Source organism: Pinus tabuliformis, chromosome 9, assembly GCF_031772625.1.
Source record: "Pinus tabuliformis cultivar Carrire ecotype Pingquan chromosome 9, CPIR1, whole genome shotgun sequence".
In the NCBI taxonomy this organism is placed as follows: Eukaryota; Viridiplantae; Streptophyta; class Pinopsida; order Pinales; family Pinaceae; genus Pinus; species Pinus tabuliformis.
In genome coordinates, this window is record NC_142307.1 from 1,380,017,921 (window position 1) to 1,380,039,261 (window position 21,341).

Here is a 21,341-nt window from a genome sequence, read left to right on the forward strand (position 1 = left end):
TAAAATGATTTGCCACTTTCCTTAAATTTTATCCTTACCTTGACAAATACCTTCGTTTAAATATCATTCCATATAACCATTTCCACTGCTAAAGCATGAAGTGTATGAGGTTTTTATAAATGTCTCCATGTTATTTTTAATAATTTTTATTTTAAATGCAATCCAATTTTATAAAATATATATATATATATATATATATATATATATAAATTATTTATTTAAAATATAAATACTTAGTTTAAAAATAATTAACCCATTCTCTAAACTATAGGAACCACAGTTATTATCATATTATATACATCAGCCAAGTCAAATATTCAAATTAAATTGTGTCCCCACCCTGCACTTAATCATTAAACCACCCTAATCTAACTACATCGAGATTTATGAAATGTCAAATCAATGGAAAATCGATGGTTTTAGAGGGGGGGATTTCCTTTTTGACTTTTAACCTACCCCCCACCCCCCGAAAAGATGTTTCACATTTACAGGTTTTTACAGCTATCATCCTCTTGTTTATTTCAGAACCCCCCTCCAAAACAATATACCAACTACACTCCCCCCGAAAGACCGTTGTAAAACCATTTTTACATTGGTTTAAATTTAAAAATTTGAGGCAAGAAGTCTATGAGGTATGCAAGCAAGCTTATATACTATAAAGTATGTATAAGCTTATATACTATAAAGTATGTACAATATTATATACTATAAAGTATGCACGAAAGGAGATAATGGATGAAGAATTTTTACAGTCGTCTGGGTGAAAAATTGAGGTAAGGGGAGGGGAGGCTAAGTAAAATGAAGTAAAGAGGAGGATGAAGTTTCCAATGCTAGAAAGAGATTTCTTCCTTATGGGATAATTATACAGAGGTAAAAATGAAATTCAAGCGAAAAATTGACAGAAGGAATTGAGCCAGGAGGAAAAGTCACTTATGTTCATTTATTTTCTTGTATGTCGACACAAAGGAATATTTAAAAAAGTTTTGATTTTGAAAAACTTTATATAAATTATGCACATAGTTTTGAAATTGAAAATAATTTTAATTATTTTTAAAATCAAAACCATGAGAGAAAAAACAACAACAGTTTTACAGAGATAAGGAGCAAAAGAAATTATGAAGAGAAAATGTACAAGAACATAAGATTGGTATAAATTCTTATCCAAGTATTTTACAAGAGTAAAAAAATAAAAACTAAGAGATATGTTACCAATCATTGAAAAACAACACATGGTTTTCAAAACCATGGGAAGGAAATGAGTCGATGATTTTATGAAATATGTTTATGAATTTTATTTATTCATAAATATATAAATTCAGGGAAAAACAAGACATAGATTTCAAAACAAGACATGGATTTCAAACAATGGATGGATTTATGGGATGAAATTATTTGAGGAAATATTTTGAGATTTCATTTATGGAATTCATGAAAATAGAGAAATATGAATTTACAGGTTTAAGAAAAATATTTGGAAAACATTTATCAAAATATTTTCTTCCCAAATATTTTATGACAATGGTGAAGCACTTTAAAAAGTGACATAAAATCATTGGTCAATTCAAGCATTGGAGATTCAAAGGACACCTAGCAAAAAAGATCAGTCAACCAGATTATAGACATGATTTTAGCATTTGAAGGAGGAAGATCAGCAGTCATTCTTATTCAGATTTAGAGGCAAAGATATCAGCATTCAAAGGACACCTAGCAATAGAAGATCAACAAATTGGGATCAAAGTGTAGTTTTCCAGTAGACAGTTTAAGAAGCTCAAGAGTTCAAGGCAGAAGACTTGCAAACAACTCCAAATTTCCTGCAATTTTTTCAGAGATTCTTTTTATTTTTAGTTTATTGTTCATATTTTTATTCCAAAAATCTAGACACAATCAACTTAATGTAATGTTCTATATATTTTTTTAATTGTAATGTAAAGGGGTTGGATTTTGATGCCAAAACCCTGTCGCTTTGTAAAACTTTTATTACAAAATTCCTAATTGAAGTATTCTAGCTCCAGTTCATGACAGAATTTGTTTTTCCTGTTGTTTTTCTAGTACTTTCATACCTTATTTCTGCACATGTTCAAGGTAGCATAGGAGATCTGGGTAAGAATAGATTGAGTGTCAATCTCTCTAAAAGCCCCTTGCAAAGTTATAATCATTTAAAGAGATTAATTAACTAAACTGTCTGTCTTGGTTAATTCCTCTACATCTGTTAATTATTGCCTTCTGTCATCTCTTGAATGTGTTCTATTTGGCTATAGAAATTTTCTACATGCATCCACTATGTCTGGTTGATTAAGTATTCAGTATGACTGCTTAATTATCATGAATTCTCTTATATTCTTCTGTCAAATTCTCTAAAAATCATGTTATTCTATCAAATTGGATGTTGGCACTTTGACCAAGGACTCTACAAGAGAGGGATTTATTTATGAACAGATATTGGAAAATCATCAGCAACCACCCAAAATAAATCATAGATCTGGCCATTGTGCTCCATAGGTTGTTGTCCAGTGACAGTGAACAGCATTAAAAAAGGCCTTGTGACATTTGAGGGAGCCCCCTCTGGTTCAAGGGCCAGCTTGAACCTAAAGACTAGTCGAGTTGGTTTCTCGGCGTAGTTTTGTAGCCAAGAACTGCCTACGAAGAACTAGTACAACAGAACCACTCAATATCTGATCATTTTCTTTCGATTACTGCAATTATGGACTCAAAACTCTTGCAATGATTTAAAGTGTCTGTGATAATATAGATGCAGACTTGACTTTGTATGCCTCTATAGTCGTAATCTTAAGGCTGCCACTTTGAAACATACCTCTTACAAAAGAGGTAATATCTCTCTTGAGCTTCCAATGGTGGTAAGGCCCAAGAGATAAACAATAACAATGAATGTACACATCGCTATCAAGTAATTGTTACTATTAAAATAAGTAATTTCTCTTGCACGCATTGGAATATTCTAGAAAAATATAATTCAGTTTGAGTTCAGTGTAAATTAGAAAGGTCAAGTATAGTGTTAGTTTGAATGAAGTAGTTAGCCAGAGAAAAGTCAAGTCTAGTGTGAGTTTGCATTGAAGTAGTTAACCAGAGTTAGCTTTAGTTAAGAATCTATTTAGAAAGTATAAGTAAAAACCATGTTCATTTATAATCATTGAATTTGTGATTATAAAAGATTGAGATGCAACTTAGGACTTGTGATGTGCATATTTTGTTTTTCCTTCAACTCTGCCTTTGTAAAATATTGTTATTAGAGCAAGGTTTCAAATATCCAAGGAATAGGATATGAGAGTTTACAACTACAGTTTGTAGAGCCACATTGCATGAGCGATAAGTCTATTATTTATTAGTTTTTGGTTGAAGTAGCAGTGAGCAGTTGTTTCCTTCCTATTTGATCTTAGAGCTCGTTGAATTGATAGCCAAGAAGCCATTCACTATTCAACTGCTCCTTTTTGGTTTGCAGAATGATCGTAGCATCCACATTGAATCAACGACCAATTAATTTTTTATTGGATTAAGGATCAAGGGTTCTTGTTGTGGTGTGATCACCCATTAAACAAAATAGAAGGTCATCTCATGGGAAAGTAACAATAGTTTAAAGGTTTTGGAAGTGAACGAGATTAATAAAAATAGTTACTCCTTCATATGTACGAAAGAATTCTTGTTAGAGTTATTTTATTTTAAAGTATGATTTTTAATTAGTGTATTGAAAAGTGTTTTTTCGAAGAGTTTTATAAAGCGATTTTTTTATTTTTATTTTTTTATTAAAAAGGAATTAAAAAAGGCTTTACTTGAAAGAGAGTTTGGGCTTTGAAAAGGTATTACTAACAAGAAAAAAAAGATATTAAAAATAAATAAAAAAATAAGTTTTTTGGTCATATTTTTTGAAAATTTCAACATTGATTCAACAAGCAAAGATTATGTTCATCCACAACTTCCACTGTTCATAGGAAAGAATTATGATGTTTGGGCCATTAAGATGGAGACTATGGGATGAGCTCAAGATGTTTGGGATCACATCAAGAATGGATATGTTGTACTTGAATATGATGCAACGGAACAAGCTCTCACAAATGCACAGAAGGACCACTTGAGGTTAATCAGAAATAAGAATGCAAATGCATTGCATCTTATTCAACAAGCATTGGATGAAGTTATATTCAAAAAAATCATCACCATGAAATCGACAAAGACAACATGAGAGATATTGGAAACAAGCTATCAAGGTATGGCCAAAGTAAATATTGTTAAGGTGCATAATACTATGAGAGAGTTTGAAAGCCTGCAAATAAAAGAAATGAATAATATTGATTCATTCATGAATCAGGTTTTGACCATTGTAAACCAGTTAAAATTAAATGTTGACGAGATTAAAGATCAAAGAGTGGTTGAAAAAGTTCTCAAATATTTGTCCACTAAATTTGATGTTGTAGTAGAAATTATTAAAGAATCCAAGAATTTTGTGACACTGTCAGTTGATGATTTGATGGGATGATTTATATCCCATGAGGTAAGGATAGATAGAAATAAGGATTCATCCATAGAAAATGTTTTTAAAAGCCATGTTTCTATCTCGACAGACAAAGGTGAAGTTAGAGGTAGATCAAGAGGCAGAGGTTGAGGTGGAAGAAATGGCGATTAGAGAGATGGAAAAAAAGAGAAAGAATAAGGCAATGGAAGCAACAATAGAAGCTTCAAAAGAAATCAAATATTCGATAAATCAAACACGATTTGTTATTATTACAATAAATTTGGTCACTATGCATGTGATTACGGGAAGAAGATGGTTGATCAAGGTAAGAAAAGAGAAAATGGTACTACAGGAAGTAGTGACTCCCAGTTCTTAGTTTTTGATACAATGCAAGAATCCTCTAATACGTTATTATACAGTGGTTGTAGTAACCACAGGACTAGTAACACGAATCTAGTTACAAATTTGGATGAATCAGTCAAGGCAGAGGTAAAATTGGTGACTTATAAGACTATATATGTAGATGGAAAAGGAGTACTCATCATATTGACCAAGAAAGGGGAGATGATAAAATTTCCAAAGGTACACTATGTTCAAGGTTTAAAACATAATTTGATTAGTGTTAGTTTTATTTATTAATCCGAAAAGGACACATATTTATTTTTTAGGGACAAGATTGTATAATATATGACAAACCTCTAAGCAAGCATCAGATATAAAAGGTGAAAATGAAGAAAAACATATTGTTCCCTCTAGTCATGAATTACATAAATGAGGTCAATTAATTTACTCAAAAGGCTACATGTGTTGATGATTATTGGTTATGGCACTTTCAGTTTGCACATTTGAATTTTTTTGGTTTGAGATTATTTTAGTAGAAAGGGATGGTTAGAGGATTACATCCCATCTAAGAAACCTTTAATATTTGTGAGTGTTGTATCTTTGGAAAGAAACATTGCAAAGTTTTTCCAAAAGGAGTTACATATAGAGCAAACAAGCCACTAGATTTAGTTCATACATACTTGTGTGAACCCATGTAGACCCATTCACTTGATGGAAGTTATTACTTCCTCACATTTATTGATGATTTCAGCATAAAGGCATGGATTTATTTTTTTAAACAGAATTTTGAGACTTTTGAAAAAATAAAAGATCTCAAAGCCCTAGTAGAGAACTAAGTGATCATTAGATCAAAGTAGCATATCTCATTTTAGAGTTTTTGGATGAATAGCATATGTGCATGTACCTAGAGAGCTAAGCGGAAAGTTAGATGATAAAATTTAAAAGTGTATATTTACTAGGTACAATGAGCATTCAAAAACATACAAATTATATAACCATGTCACCAAAAAGACTATAATCAACAAATATGTGGTGTTCAAAGAACAAGAGTCATGGAATGGGAGTTTAGAGAAAATTGTTGATGCAAAAGTATTGCACATAGAAGAAGAAGATGTAGCAGAAAATTAGCATCAAGGATCATAGGAAATTACACCAATTAGAGACATGCCAACAAGGACACCACAACATTTTGAATAATTTGGATCATCAAGAAGGCTACTAGATCGGAATACTCCCATCTATTAGTTAGGTAATGATTCAAGTAATGGTAAGAGAAATGAGAAGTTTGCAAGATATTTATGCATATTTAAACATCAATTCAAATTTTCATTATTTTCATTTCAACCCTCATCATTTGAAGTTGTCAAAGACGAGAATTGGGTGAAATCTATGAATGAGGAAATATAATATATAAAGAAAAATAATACTTGGGATCTAGTTGATTTAACTAAAGATAAAAATACCATTCATGTGAAATGGGTCCAAAAGATGAAGTTGAATGAAAAAATATATGTCAATATATTTAAAGTAAGGCTTGTAGCAAAAGGGTTTTCACAGCAATCAAGAATAGAGTTTGGAGAAACTTTTGGTAAGAGCAGTGTTTGTAATACCAACTCAGATTAAGAGGAAAGTGTATTAGATGGATGCGAAATCAACTTTTTTAAATGGAATTCTTGAAGAAGAAATCTATGTGGAGAAGCCTCCAAGTTATGAAGTTGAAGGTCATGAAGACAAAGTTTACAAATTGAAGAAAGTGCTCTATGGACTCAAACAAGCTCCAAGAGCTTGGTATAGAAGAATTGACAATTATATGATTAAGAAATTTGTATTGTTTTTTTTATGTAGATGATGTGATTTATACAAGTGATCTTGAACTAGATCAGTTTAAAGAAACAATGAAGAAATAATTTGAAATGACAAATCTCGGTCTTATAAAAAAATTGGCACGGAAATTGAGAAATCAGACAAAGGGATTTTTATTTGTCAATATAAATGTGTAAAAGAATAGTTGAAATGATTCAAAATGGAAAGTTGTAAGCCTACACCTACACCAATTGCAATAAGTACAAATTTAATTAAGGATGATGAAAGTTCATATGTAAATCCAACTATGTTCAAAAAATTGGTTGGCAGTCTTATGTATCTCACAACTGCAAGATCAGATAGTATGCATGGAGTTAGTCTAATTTCTAGATTTATGGAATCGATAAAAGACTCACATTAGAAAGATGGAAAAAGGATTTTGGGATGCACAACAAGAGCTACAAATTGTGGCATATTATATGAAAACACATAAAAGAAAGCAATGTTGGATACAATGACAGTGATTTTATAGGAAGTTTGGATGATAGGAAAAGCATTTCTAGTTATGTGTTTCACCTTGGTTCAGGGGTGATATTATGGGCATCCAAGAAGTATCTCATAGTGGCACTTCCATCAACAAAAGCAGACTATGTAGTAGCTACATCAGTAGTGTGTCAAGAAATATGGTTACACAAAGTTTTGGAAGGGCTTCAGTAGAATCAAGGAGCGACAAAAATTTATTGTGAGAAAATCCTAGCCATTCCACTATCCAAAAGTAGTGTGTTTCATCAGAAAAGAAAGCATATTGATATAAGACACCATTTTCTAACAGAACTTGTGGACAATGCAGAAATTTATTAGAGTCTTATAAATTGAATGATTAGTTGGTTGATATATTCAGTAATCCATTAGCAAAATATGTATTTGAATTTCATAGAGATAATTTGGGTGTTGTAAAAGTTGATACAATCAAAGCGTAGTAATTAAGGGGGAGTGTTAAAATAAGTAATTATTCCCACATGAAAAATAATATACAGAAATCTAAGTTAGTTTGATTTTCGTTTAAATTACAAAAGTCAATTCTAGTGTGAGTTTGCATGAAGAAGTTAGCCAGAGAAAAGTCAAGTCTAGTGCGAGTTTGCATGAAGTAGATAGCCAAAGCTAGCTTTAGTTAGGAAGCTAGTTATAAAGTATAAATAAAACTCATCAAGTTTAGTTGTAATCATTTGAAAAAGTTGTCAAGGATGAGAATTGGGTGAAAGCTATGGATGAAGAAATACAATCTATAGAGAAAAATGATACTTGGGATATGGTTGATTTACCTAAATATAAAATCCCATTGGTTTGAAATGAATTTACAAGACAAAGTTTAATGAAAAAACAGATGTTGACATATTTAAAGTAAGACTTGTAGAAAAAGGGTTCTTGCAACAACTAGGAATATACTTTACATAATTTTTTGCTCCAATAGCCAAGATGGATACAACAAGAGCAGTATTCACGATAGTAGCTCAGAATAAACTTTGGAAAGTGTAATAGATGAATGTAAAATCAAACTTTTTAAATGGCATTCTAGAATAGGAAATCTATGTGTAGCAGGCTCCACGTTATGAAGTTGAAGGTCATGAAGACAAATTTTATAGATTGAAGAAAGTTCTCTATGGACTCAAACAAGCTCCAAGAGCCTAGTATAGCAGAATTGACAATTATATGATTAAGAATTTTTATTGTTGTTTATATGTGGATAAAATGATTTATACATGTGATCTTGAACTAGATCAATTTAAAGCAACAATGAAGAAATAGTTGAAATGATAGATCTTGGTCTTATGACATATTTTGTTCACATAGAAGTTGAGAAATCGGAGAAAGGGATTTTTATTTCTCAAGATAAATATGCCAAATAATTGTTGAAAATATGTAAAATGGAAAGTTGTAACCCTACAACAACGCTAGTTGCGATAGGTACAAAGTTAAGTAAGGATAATGAACATTCATATGTAAATCCAACTCTGTTGAAAATATTTTTTGGTGCTCTTATGCATCTCACAACTACAAGACCAGATATTATGCATGGAGTTAGTCTAACTTCTAGATTTATGGAGTCACCAAAAGATTCACATTGGAAAGCTAATAAAAGGATTATGGGATACACAACAAGAACTTCAAATTTTCGCATAGGGTCTCTTTTACGGCCAGTGTGACTGTAACCCTTCTGTTTCTTCTGCGGCCAACTTATTACTGTGGCGATCTAGGGTTCTTTCTTCTTTCTTCTGCGGCCTTTTGGCGGACCTTCGGCCAGTGGATTGCATATTCCAGATTTGCAGATCTGAGACACAGATCTAAATAGTGTGTGTGGCTCCCTTTTGTAAAATTCTTGAGAAACATTTTTATACTCAGCAGGAGAGAATTCTCCAGACGGCTCCTAGCTTCGCGAAAATAGTTGTTGGCTCAGATCCATCCTCCTCTAGGAGGCAAGCTCCTGCCCATATCATCAGTGAAGCCCCAACTCCCACTGTCCAGGTGGACCAGGCCTCACTTGATGAGGCTCTAAAGTTTTCTGAAAGTGCCCTAATCTACCGATTCAATGGTTTTTGGCCGCGACTGACAGCTCTCCACAGTTGGATCTCAGAGGTATGGAAGCCTGTCATTTCTAATGCAATTAATATCTACCCCTGTGCTAAGGGTTTCTTTATAGTAGATTTTGAAAATCTTGAAAGCAGACAATGTATTCTAGATTCCGGCCCTTGGTTTTGGGAAAACTCAGGCCTATTCATGAAGCCATGGAACCCGTCATTCGATCCTTCAACAATAGTCATAACCTCAGCACCAGTTTAGGTGAGATTTCCAAACCTGCCCTTGCATCTTTGGAATTCCTCCTCGCTAAAAGCCATTGGAAATGCAATTGGGAAATTTTACTGCAGGTGCCCAGAAACAGAGGAATATGTCATAACTACCTATACATGCATCTGTGTGGAAATGGAATTTAGTGTCAGATTCTCAGCTGAAATACACCTAACAAGTAAAGACTATGTGTGGAACCAGAAACTCGATTATGAAAGTGTCCTCTTCAGATGTCGATCCTGCTTTGAGACAAGCCATCTATCCAAAAATTGCCCAAAAATCTCCCAGAAAAATTCAGCTAGAAAAAATCAACACAGATCTACATGGTGGGAAGGAGCACAAAAAGAACACTACATTGTCATAAAAGAAGAATACTCTCAAGAAACTTCTGAATCACAAGAAATCGGGCAAGAAGGAAAAAAATCTCAAGACAAGCAGGAGGAAAGCCCCGCCCAACATAAATCTTCATTTAACAACAAAGTAGATCTCCTAGACCAAACTCCTTCTCCAACTATCTTCAAAAGGATAAACACAATAGATCGTGAAGCTAAGACACCAATGTCCCAAGAACCAGAAGAGATGAAGGAGATGCAAGATAAAGGAAGTTGGAAGACCGTAGAGAAAAAAAGAAAGTTGCAACACCAATCTCGCCAAGAAAGACGAGGATCCAGACAATTCAAAACTAAGAAAATTATAGGTCCGATAGACCAATTTGGTCTCAGTGGACGTTAACCACCATCATCATCGTCATCACAAGCAAAAAAAGGAAAAGTTTATTTTGACACACTATCAGTGATTTTGTAGGAAGTTTGGATGATAAGAAAAGCACTTGGTTATGTGTTTCACCTTGGTTCAAGGGTGATATCATGGGCCTCAAAGAAGCATACCATTGTGACGCTTTTGTCAGCATAAGCAAAATATATAGTAGTTATAGTAGCATTGTGTCAATTAGTATGGTTGCACAAATTTTTGGAAGGACTTCAACAAGAACAAGAAGGAGCGACAATAATTTATCGTGACAACAACCCAACCATTTCACTTTCCAAAAATAGTGTGTTCCATCAAAAAAGAAAGCATAGTGATACAAGATACCATTTTATAAAAGAACTTGTGAATAATGGAAAAAATTATTTAGAGCCTTGTAAATTGAATGATCAATTGGCTGATATATTCACTAAGACATTAGCAAAATATGTATTTGAATTTCATAGAGACAATTTGGGCATTGTAAAAGCTGACACAATCAATGGGTAGCAAAGGAGGAGTGATAAAATAGAATTAGTTCCTCATGCGGAATAATCTAGAGAAATCTAAGTCAATTTGAGTTCAATTTAAATTTAAAAGTCAAGTCTAGCGTGAGTTCGCATGAAGTAATTAGCTACATAAAATTCAAGTCTACTGTGAGTTTACATGAAGTAGTTAGTTAGAGCTAGCTTTAGTTAAGAAGATTTCTATAAAGTATAAATAAACCCATTTGGTTTGTGTATGATCATCGAGTTTATGATTAATAAAATGTTAGGTTGTAGCTCAGGACTTGTGGTGTGCATATTTTATTTTTCCTTCAACTCTACCTTTCTAATAGTCACCACACACATAAGAGCAACCTTGTTATTCTTATATCAAACATCTTTCGAACTTGTACCACCCACTCCTCCTTAATCTTGAGCAGATTTTCCACATCGTCTAATAGTCTAGTGACAATATGTTTAACTTGTTCAACACACTTCTTCATACTCACTAGCGCTTCCTCCTCTTCCACTTTAATTTTTGTTTCCAATTCTACAATCCTTCTAGTGATCACAATCTACTGCACTTACTAGTCCACTTTCTTGTTTTCAGATTATTTAGTACAAAAAGACTATATATATAACACTAACCTGGGAAATAGCCTAGAAATAATCTGATTGTGGAAATAAATTGATCTGCTCATTCTTTTCATCAAAGTTAAACAAAAGAAAGAATAATTTCTAGGAACATGAGTAGCATTCCAATAAAATATCCGACTAACTTTGTTTTGAGAAAATATGCAACTAAAATTGACCTGAACCAAACTCTATGATTTTACTTTCCATTAATTATCATTCTTATTGTGTCAAAGTAGAGCAACATAAGTGGTAAAGTAGAAATTGTTGTAGAGAAACAAAACTTTCTATTTAACAATTTCAAGTAAATTACGTAATAGAAATAGTCAGTTTGGAAAATCAATTGTACCCCTTGAATTCAAATATATATATATATATATATATATATATATAGAGAGAGAGAGAGAGAGAGATACCTCTCAATAGACCTACATCGAAAAAAATTGAAAACACAAGAAAGAAGTGTGTTCCTTCCATGATAAGATCATGTATTATATATTTATTTTAATTTTTTATTGGGAATGTAAATTATTTTTTGTTAATTTAAATTTTGTGTTTTGTGTCGGTAAATTTTTCAATTCTGACTTGACCATAAAATGAGCTTCAACCAAGTAATGTCACAAATGTATATCATTTATATTACTATCAACTAGATTCAGCCATGTTCATTACTAATGCCAAACTAACCAATGATTTAATGTAATAGTCACTATTTATGTAATTTCAAATATTTTACAAACTATGCTACATCATTCTTGAAAAAATTTCATGTAGCTTGTTCAAACCCATTAACTATAATGTATTTTGAAGAGGGACAATTGATCTTAATTTTCAATTTGATGAGTTGGACTTAAGGAATACTTTATACAAGTTTGTGGCCACTTTTATATAAGAATTGGAGAGGATACTAACATTTCAAGCAATAATAATATGCAAACATGGATTTTGAATAAATTCATAATCTTCCAACAAGGAAGAAGAATAGAGCTTTCTCGTAGATATACTAACACCTAAAATGCACAAACTCAATTGTGTTTAGATTAATAACCATATATTTGAGATTTCCCTATTCAACCACAAAATATAGTTGTTTTCTAATCAAACTAATAAATAGACACATTTTATAAACACTAAGATTTATCACAAGTGTGGTAAGATTAAAGAAACTACATAAAACTCTCAAAATAAAATGAAAAACAATTGTTTAACCTACATTAATAAAAAAATTCAATGGGTGTTTTGTATATAATATGAATGGCCCATGGGTTTGGATATGGTGTGTATTAACTTTTAAACTTTAGGTTTTAATGTTCATGCTTTATATTTAAGTGTGTACAGTGTAGGATCACATGGTGAGACTAAACACAGAGACGAGTTTTTTTCTAATAAGTCCAAAGATCCACTATGAATGAGTCTATTCTTATCTTGAACTATAATCTTAAAATATAAATATTATGAATGTTGCATAGTACTCTATTTATCTTGGAATCCCAAAATCACTAACTTCTTTTTTTTATATAGTTTTAAATATGATCAACTTTAATGTGTTAATCAACTAACCCATTTAACTTAAAATAACATTTTAATGTTTATTAAAACTAATTTTTTACTATTTTATATGATATATTATATTTCATTTTTAGATTAATATATATATGAAAACAACTCTATCCTAAATTTTATCCAAACCTAATTATTTGCTAACCAAACTCAAACCTAAATTATATGAATTAGAACAGGAGTTTGAACCCAAATCATAGACTTAAAGCATAACTAGTCTCTTTCAATTAAGGAAAGTCTTTTGGTAGAAATCACATAAGAGAAACCCAAATTATATGAATTAGAAGGGGAGCTTGAACCCAAATCATATGACTTAGAGCATAACTAGTCTCTTTCAATTAAGCAAAGTATTTTGATAGAAATCACATAAAAGGAATTTTTGACCGCCCCGTTTCGAACCAACAAATGTGGTTCATCATCTTTTTCGCTTAAAAATATCAACCTGTTGCACTGTATTCCTGTTCTCTGACGTGGCTGAAATATAAACACTCTCTCGAAAATTTTAAGTCAAAACAGTATTGCAGTTGCCTTAATTATTGTGTTGCAGTATTCCAGTGTCTTAATTTTTGTGTTGCAGTATTCCACATTTTTCTGCGGGTCAAAACTTATATGTTTACTTACAGGTTATGCATTTTCTCTACAAACAAAGTAACCTGTAAGAAGATTCCATGATAAGGTAGCATTAAAGCATAATAATTCACTTCTTTCGATGAGTAAAGGAGCGTAATGGCCACTGCAATGTCATCGTCATTGCCTTTCACTGTGTAGCTAAAATATCAGAGAGATCTCCGGAGTGCTTGCTTTTACCTTTGGGCAAAATTTTCGGCACAGCAGATAATGATGGGTAAAGTGATGCTTTTACTTTTCAGAAAAACGTCCAAAGCAACAGAGAATTACTAGCAAAGTGGGGACTGTTTCAATATTGGCCCGCGTCATCAATTTTCTTTGTGCTTTTTATGTTATTAAGAAGGATTCGCCAAAATTTATATCCGACAATGTTTTCGTTCTTTCTTCATGAATGATTGAAAAGATATCAGACATCACTTTACATTATTTTCAAGCCAATATTTTCCGCGATACTTCTCTGTGCGTGGAATGGAATGGAATGGATAAAGAAAATGTCTTTAAATAATGTTCCAGTCAAATCATATTCCATTCGTTAATCTTCTTTTCAGCATTTGTTACGTCGACACTTTTATAACCCTTTTGAGTGTATATATATATATATATCATTCACATTACCTCAAAATATGAACTTTTTATTTTAAGGTGCACGAAATGAATGTAGCTTATAGGAAAGGAAAATAACCCTTCCGTGAACTTCCCGTGTTATATTTCATTCTATGCATTTAGTGAAAGGTTTATGGAAAATAAAAATGTTATTATAAAAATTAAAAAAAAATATAACTGAAGTTTATATAATAGAATGAGTTTTAATTTTATGTGTTTTTATATATTTTAATATTTTTTAAAAAGTGAAATTTGATTTATGGAAAAGATAAAATTATTAGGAGATTTTATTCACTAATGATAGTCTTTGAGGCTTTGATTATAGTTAGAGGAAGAGAATATGGACCTTATTTTTGAAAAAGAATATCTAGGGATACTACTCGAAAGATGTCTAGAACCACCACATAAATCCTCTTGAGGGAATATTTCGTTACCAAGTGGGATGTGGGTTCCATTATGAATATATATGTCACAAGGGATGTATTTTAGGGTCTTAACCATAGTCTAGGAAGGAAAACAAGAGAATCTGGCTTTAAAATAAGCTTTTGTGACCCATGGAGCATGAATAACACTCTAAACCACCACACAAGCACACTTGATGTTAAATTTGTGAGTTGGATATGTGTATCATTACAAGGGTTTTTACTCCAAGGATGAGTTTTGGGGACTTCACTATTGTGTTACATGGAAAATAAGGATCTTATGCACTAAATGATTTTTTAGAACTTGGAGGTTAACAACAAAATGTTGAATCACCATACAACTCCTTTAAAGGGGAAGTTGCATCACTAAGGTCTTCCTAGCAACCATGAAATTACATTATTTATACTAAACCTCACATTTCATTTTAAAAAACCTCTTTCCATTCTATTTAGGATCCTTTGCGGTTTTCACTTTAGGTTTGAGCAACACAATTTATAACAAAATGTTTTCACCATGTTCACATGTTGAATTACTACAACATTGACTTCCATACTTAATGCCTCATATATTTGAATAACATGAGTCTTTACCCCATTCCTTCTTCCCATATTATCCTTCTCCATGAATTCAAATGCTTTATGCTATTATACTCCAGACATATAGCACGGAATTATGTATTTACCCTTGGTTCTTCCAAACCCTTTTCCTTCACCAATGTGGTTATATCATTTGGTAATTTGACTGTGTAACGCTCTCCTCCCACACTTACCCAAGTTTACCGGTCCACCAAGGTAACTATGTGATGAAGAGTTACTATTATATGATTCAACTCCCTAAGTGCAGTTAAGGAAGTGAAACCAACAAGCCAACATTAACAGACCTCCCTCAAGTGCTACAAGACCCCCAGGAGCTAATCCACCACTCTAGGTGCCCAACCCCTGAGTTAACCTAGCCTTTCAATGAATTTAACCCTCAGTCGCTCCCATGACATGGGAATGCATGTGACTGGGTTCCTCCAGTCACTCCCACAATGCCTGCAAGGGGGAGATTGCAATCTTTTTCAACCATTTTTGTGCCAGAGACTACGCGATTTAAGCCATTTTTCCAGGGCTAGTCTCCAAACCACTGCCTGGAACTTGATGAGACTTTCTAAGACAATAAATGACACGAAGACAAAGCGTCTGACACAAAACTTCATCAAGGACTTGACCTAATCAAGCCCAACCATGACAGTCATTTCATCAAACATATCACAAATATGAAATCTACAGGTTTCAACAACAGACCTAAACATAGGGGTCTCATACTTATCTGAAAATCACTAAGAAGCGTTGATTCCTTATCAAATTAGTTGCATTATCATCTATTAGGTCAGATATTCATTTTTCATTCATTTACAAATCAAAACATGAAGAGAGCCATACATCATCATTGTCATAAAACATTATCATAACCAACATATAACCAATAGAGATAACAAGGATACAACAACCATAAAAATCACATATCAACAAGTATATCCATTATATACAAGAGGAAAGAAGATCCTATTAACATATGCAAATGAAACCAGGTCTGGGACTTCCACGAACCACCCAACCACGGACTAGGCTGAACCAAATCTCTCTTTCATCCAGCCACCCTCGTGCCATATTCCAAGCATAAATGTGGTATCTCATGGAATAAACCAAACAAAACTGAATTGGGGCTTCTAGAGGCCAAACCACCTCAATCCTCACGGTTAGACATCACTAATCATCACCAGATCGATCTCTACCCAAATTGTCCAAGGCTCCAAAGAGTTTGTTCCAACCTGACTTCCAAGACTAGTAACTCAGCCCACAACTACTGCTAGGTCCCAGAGCGTTTGTCCAACCAAGGCTCCAGGACTAGTAACTCAACCCACAACTGTTGGTGGGCTCTATAGCATTTGTCCAACCAAGGCTCTAGGACTAGTAACTCAACCCACCAAGGGCTCTATAGTTCTTGTCCAACCAAGGCTTCCAAGACTAGTAACTTAACTCAAGTTATTACAGGGCTTCTAGAGTGTTTTTACAGCCAAGGCTCTAGGACTAGTAACTCAACTCAAGCCATTACAGGTCTTCCACAATATTTGTCAAACAAAGTCTCCACGAACTAATAAATTAACCCACATCCCAAGGAACATGAGCACCTACCAGAAAACAAAGATAAAACCCACAACACCATGCCTATATAGCAATTGGCAAGGCTAGGGAAAACCATTGTCAATCCAAGCAATCCTACATGCCAATGATATATCATAACCAAGAAACCACATGCATGTGTCATGCATGCCAAAACTAGAAAGGGAATCGTACATGCAACTCAATACCTGCAAATAAATCCACTTGTAGATGTTGATCCTGATGCCCCCTTGCGCTTTCATCCTTTCCCTTTCCTTCTTTCTCCAAATCCAAGTATGCAACACTCCTCTAAGAGTGCTCCAAGAAAACTCTAAGTGTCCAAGAATATGAGAGAGAGAGAGAGAGAGAGAGAGAGAGAGAGAGAGAGAGAGAGCTATAGCATTGAACTGACAAAAGTCTATGAACTGATCCTCAGAAGCCTTTTTATCAATGAGGCCTCTATTTTTCTCTAATTTCCATTATTTTCCTTCAATTTCCTCCTCACATGCAACCTATGACCTTTCATCTTCCTTTTCTCCTAGTTTCCATTATTTTCATAAATTAAATGTCAATTAATGCCTCATGCCTTTTCAAAGCATTTTCCTTCGCCAATTTCCTTAGCTATAATAACCAAAATGAACACCCTTTAGGATGTTTTTCCCACCATTCAGCTTCGAATACATGTCCCATGACCTTGGTCTTATATTTTTTTGCATGAATTTTTAATCGGGTTTGTTACAGTGTACTAGTTACTTCATCCTCTCTCCATTTTCCTAACAATCCTCTTATAGCTTTCACACATCCTCCACCTTTAAGATTATTTCCTCTACAATTCTACTTCCACTTCCTATTCAACTTTTTCTTGACCTATACATAATTTTGACATGCTTCATCCATGCTTAAAAAATGATGGGTACTCATCTCATCTTGAATCTAGAATTTAAATTCATTTACATACCTTTCTACCATTTTGGTACTCAACTTTTTAGTCTTGATTGAAGAAACAATTTGAAGAATTGTTGAGTATAATTCCAGACAACTGCCTCTTTTGGTTTGAAAATATATTATTTTTTTAATAAATTTTGTTGGTAGAATAAGAGAGAGCTACTCGTTGATCATGATTTATGCATAATTATACTGAGAGGGGGATGAATCAATATAATGACAATTTTTACTTATTTAAAAATTCAAACATCATAAAACATTAATCTCGTAAACCAAAAAAGTAACAAAAGATATGTGTAGAAAATCTTACCGAAGAAAACCTCAAACTTTTTTGATATGGAAGATCTCGTAGAAACCAACCTACTGTTATTTTAATTTGAAGTCACCAACATGTAAGAGACACCAATGCCATCATTTTCTTTGTAGGAACCAATCTACAAGAGACATCAATACCCTCCACAACTTTGTAGGCACCGAACTACACGAGATATCAATCCACTTTGCTACTTTGTAGGAACCAATCACCTTCACTTATTCCACCTCTTTACAATGTTTTTTAGTTGCTTCTACTTTCACCAAGTCTTCCTGTTTCCTTTTCCATCATCAAGTCTACTTGTTGCTTCTTCCTTCATCATGTTTACTTCTCAAAAGATTTGTTGCGTTTGTCTTCTTCCAAGGAATAAATTCCACAACATGCCACATATTCAATTTTTCAATTATGGTTCTAAAATTGGTACCATAGGTAGCTAGAGATCTCGTCTCTATCTCCTCTATATTTCATAATCTAAAACATCTAACAAAATATTTAGCAAAAATACCAAGCTGGTTTATTTGAAGGAAATTTTTGGAGTTAGAGGGAGTGCCATATATTGTTGGAAAGGTATTAGAATAAGGTTTCCGACCATATATATTATGCTCCAATTTAAGCTAGGTATTTAGCATCAAATTTCCTTGAAATATTGGGTATCCAAACTAGGCATCAAAATCCCAAAACAAATATTTCCTATAATCTTCATTTTCCAATGTTTATCTTGGACATATGTAGTCTCCCAATGGCTTTTACATTAATGAAAACAATATTTCTAACACATCTTTCTCAACATTTCTTCTAGGTTTTTATATTCTTCTCCTACTTGTCTACTCTATCTTTCTACACAACATCCCACTAGAGTGTAGTGCACCCTTTCATTTTTTTTGTTGAAAAATGTACCCTATTAGTGTCTTGGACATTTTCTTACTCAAAGTATCTATTAATCCCTCTTATCTAATTCATGAGAGTATCAAATTTTAAGCTATCATCATAGCAAGAAATTCCCACCCTTACATTAACTTTATCCCTAAAAAATGAGATCAAATTATTGATTGGGTCTCTTTCATCAACATTTCATTCTTCCTCCATATTGTTTACTAACTTTGATATTCTATAACACTATCATATATAGTACCTTTATTCTCTAACTCTTCATCTTTCCTTTTTAATTCCCCCATTTCCCAATTTATTCCACCAACTTGATTTGCTCCTCTTCATAGTGGCATCCTTAGAATTTGTGTCCTCGTCCTAAATTAGACTACCATTCACAAGCCTTTCTTCTACCATTGACTCCCAACACTCTTTTGCGATTAGACAAGCTAAAATGATTCTCTCTCAGGTCTCCTTGATTCCATAGTTGCATAGGAACTAATATCATGAAATTCATCTCCTAAGAGATTATTAGTTTTGATGATTCTACAAATTCTAAGCTAGAGTTGAACCTTGCTCCAATACCATTTGATGTATGGGTTGATTATGAAAGTCCCTGTGACAACTACTGAACTTGATTGGAACCAACAAAGTGTACTAAATATAGAAGTAATGTTGAATCACAATATGTAGTCACTACAAAAAAAAATCTGGATATAACTGACAATGCGAACAATAGAAAATGAAAGAAAAGGGACAACATCAAGCGTTTTATTGAATAATACACCAATATTGGCCTTTGTATTAAAATATGGAAGTCAATCTCTACATAGTTCATACTATTATCAAAATGAAATAGTTTTCCTACAAAATTCTCTTAGATTTCCTAAGCACGAATTGGTATCCATTACTATTCTTTAGTTGTAGGTTGCTAGAGTTGCACCTCTCTTCCCACTAATTCCTATTTTATAACATTTCCTCAACCTATTCAATTCACATAGAAATATAATATTCTTTGAAGAAATTCACCTTCACTTGTGCCATCACCATGAATTCCCAATGGTAGTGCATAGCCAATCTCTCTTTAAGTGTGTGAATTCCTTCTCATGTGTTCTTCTTTTATGATCTTGTAGCAATGTGTAGATCCATAATAATCTGTAGAAACTTGTAAATCCATAATAAGGAAAAATAATTTTGTAGTATTTACCTCTATAACAACCACACATTCCTTCTATATCCAAGAATGAGTGATGCATGATTACACAAGCCTAAGGATGCTCTACATTAGATATAATCCTATCCAATTCATAAGAGGATTAACCGTTAAATTATATATGTTGTTATATCTTTGTTCACATATTTCAAGTAATCCATGAGGTGTAGATCAATTAGTTTTTGTAGGGTTTAGTCCCCACCAATTTTGAGGCTCAAACCTCATAGGGGGGGGGTTGAGGATGAGAGTCATCTTTGAGGGAATTAAACTATCCCAAGGGACATCCAAACTTGACCAAGCTTCACCACCATTTTGGTTGTCTTACTAAATCGAACTCCTCCAAAAGGATGAAAGAAAAGGGAAACTTGAAAAATAAGCAAGCAAGATTTGCATATTATGGTTTGCATTTAGAGGGAACCCCTTTAGTATGACATGTGGAGATATTTAAAAAGTCATAAAGGTTGCATTTAAGAGTTCTACCATTAAATCTTCAAGATGATCATAGTGTTACACTTCACATTAACTATTATTTTTTTTTATGATTTTTTTTTTAATTTTGTTAAACATTCAACAAAATTGTAAAGATAATTTATTTATGCATTAAAAAATGTATTTAAAATCATGAGAAATTACAAAATCACCTAAAATTGTATAATCAAATTTTGATTAAAAAAATAATAATTATTAAAAATTAAATATGAAAAAGAAACTTTAACTTTTATTTTAATATAAAATTAAAAATTGTGATGTACTCATTTAATAATAATATGTGTATAGATTATTTATAAATATAAATATTAAACAAAGTCTTTCGATAGAAATCACATGAGAGAATTTTTTTTTTGGCCGATGCATTTTGAACCAACAAGTGTGGTTCATCATCACAGCCAGGTGAACCACTCTTGTTGGTTCAAAAGGCGTCAGCCAAAAAATTCTCTCATGTGATTTCTACCGAAAAACTTTGTTTAATTCATTATGGATCATAGAAGCTTGAATACAGAAATATAAATATATTAAATAACATAATATTTTAAAAAAACGTAAGATGTGAAAATAAATAAATAAATAAATAAAATTAAAAAAATTAAAAATTGCAAAAATGACCAAAACATGGTGACCAATTGCCTTGAATAATTAAATTTAAAGTTTATTAAAAGTACATCATAAATATAATAAAAGAGAGTTGTGAAGATTTAACAATGAAATGCTTTTATTAAAATTTTACAATATTTCATAAATAATAAACATAACAATTTAATTTTTAAAATTTAAAATCATTTTATTAAAAAAATCTCCAATCTTGAAATTTTAAAAAAGTTCACTCATACGA